This window comes from Entelurus aequoreus, linkage group LG13 (genome assembly GCF_033978785.1).
Source record: "Entelurus aequoreus isolate RoL-2023_Sb linkage group LG13, RoL_Eaeq_v1.1, whole genome shotgun sequence".
In the NCBI taxonomy this organism is placed as follows: Eukaryota; Metazoa; Chordata; class Actinopteri; order Syngnathiformes; family Syngnathidae; genus Entelurus; species Entelurus aequoreus.
Window position 1 is genome coordinate 52,559,050 of NC_084743.1, and position 2,487 is coordinate 52,561,536.

At 35.3% G+C, this 2,487-nt stretch overlaps 1 non-coding gene across 1 annotated transcript; it reads left to right on the forward strand.

Moving 5' to 3' along the window:
• Window positions 1-2,114: 2,114 nt before the first annotated feature.
• On the forward strand, window positions 2,115-2,186 carry trnaw-cca (transfer RNA tryptophan (anticodon CCA)). The gene has a single exon. It is a non-coding gene; the product is annotated as a tRNA-Trp (tRNA).
• The last annotated feature ends 301 nt before the right edge of the window (window positions 2,187-2,487 follow it).

Sequence of the window (2,487 nt, forward strand, 5' to 3'; positions counted from 1 at the left end):
AACATTTTTACCATGAATTGATTAACGTGTAACCCAACTTGAAAAACGTATTCGGGTGTTACCATTTAGTGGTCAATTGTACGGAATATGTACTGTACTGTGCAATCTACAAAGCCCGTTTCCATGTGAGTTGGGAAATTGTGTTAGATGTAAATATAAGCGGAATACAATGATTTGCAAATCATTGTATATATATATATATATATATATATATATATATATATATATATATATATATATATATATATATATATATATATATATATATATATATATATATATATATATATATATATATATATATATATATATATATATATGTACATGTATGTATATATATAGTATATATATAATAAAACATAGAGCTATACTACGCCCTTGTTGTCTGTGCAGTCTACTCCCCCCTGTACGTAACAGTTTTCCCTTAAAACTCCAACCAAAAACCCTTCTTCTTTGAAGTACGATTCAATAAACCGATCAATGCTAATTACACCCCTCTCGCTTGGTCCCTGCCATTTTGCCTGAGTCAATCTGACCTGCGTGGTACACACTGTGCTTTCCTCATATTGCCATTATTTTGAAATATGTTTGCAGGCTGACCTCTTCTTTAGTTGTATTACTACAAAGTGCAACAATGCACCTGGAAGCTAAATTTGATAACTCCTTCAAATTCCACACAAATAATAATGTGATTTTGGAAGAAGATGCTACCAAAACACATAATATGCAGGCTGATGCATAATATTGTGAAACAAAACGCCATATAATGTCTTACCTTATACACACACCATAATAATACTTGTATGGGCGACAATCCTTCTAGCGGTGCGGCTTCATAGCTTACCAAAGTCGTACTAAAAGATTTTGATAGATTTTTGAGCGCTGTGTGTAATGTTCTATATTTTCAATGGAACATTTAAATTCTTGGTGTTGTTTACTTGAGTCATATTGCCATCATAGTGCAGCCTACACTTATCTCTTATGTTTGACTGTCATCTACTGGTCACACTTATCATTACACCATGTACCAAATAAAATAGCTTTGAGGTGGGTAAAGTCAACCAAACTTATTCCTTACATTAGGCGCACCGGGTTATAAGGCGCACTGTCGAGTTTTGAGAAGAAAAAAAAACATTTTAAGTGCGCCTTATAGTCCGGAAAATACGGTACTAATGTTTTTTTTTAATTACAGAAAGAAACACAAGCAAAGGCTTCGTTATTAATAATAATATAATAATAGATCAATCAATGTTTATTTAAATAGCCCTAAATCACAAGTGTCTCAAAGGGCTGCACAAGCCACAACGACATCCTCGGTACAGAGCCCACATTATCTCCTCCGACATGTGTCGTGTATGTTTTAAAATTAAAAAGTGTTTTCCCATCTTAAACATTAATTAATGTTTCAACATATTTACCCCCAAACTTTGAAAGCATTTGTGAATTGTTGAGAGCGATACGTAAACTTAAAATTTATTCTGTTGGTAAATGAGAGAGACAATGACAGATATAAATGCTGCCTTTTTGCCAGGTCAGCATTTTAAATTAAAATATGTTCTTAATTGTCTTACCCTGGAAAAATACAGATTTAATAAAGATACAAACACATGTAATGTATAGGAATTGAGGACGACAGTGTGTTGGTAAATGTTTATTTATAGACAGGAACCAAAAGTAGGTCTAAGCTACACGGAAGGATGACTTTTCTGCCGTTTGAAGAATGTATTTTTACACCTCCGTGGCAGTGTGCGTGTTTCAGTGCCGCTTAGAGACAAATTTGATTGGCAAAAATGACGCCAATTGGCCAAAATGTGTGGAGTATTGGACAAAGTTGTGAGGCCGGGTGTTACATGTACAGGGGAAGAAGACGGCACAGACAGCAGAGACGTCGTTTACCTCTTTATTTATTATTAAACAATATTAATAAACAAGTGAATGGAGTGTGACTAATCCAAAAATGTGTATGTGTGTGACTATGTGCAGCGATTATCTGATGAGTGTTACCAGAAGTGTTGAGCGAGGTGCGGAAGTCCAAGGGGGCACGACAAGCTCGGAGGTCCGTGAGCAGGAGTGAGGTAAAGGGCAGGAAAGAGGCTTGAAAAGTTTGTGTCCAGGACCTCGTGGCGCAACGGTAGCGCGTCTGACTCCAGATCAGAAGGTTGCGTGTTCAAATCACGTCGGGGTCAAACATTTTTACCATGAATTGATTAACGTGGACCCCGACTTAAACAAGTTGAAAAACGTATTCGGGTGTTACCATTTAGTGGTCAATTGTACGGAATATGTACTGTACTGTGCAATCTACAAACCCTGTTTCCATATGAGTTGGGAAATTGTGTTAGATGTAAATATAAACGGAATACAATGATTAGCAAATAATTGTCAACCCATATTCAGTTGAATATGCTACAAAGACAACATATTTGATGTTCAAACTGATAAACTTTTTTTTTTTTGCAAATAATCATTAACTTTAGAATTTGATGC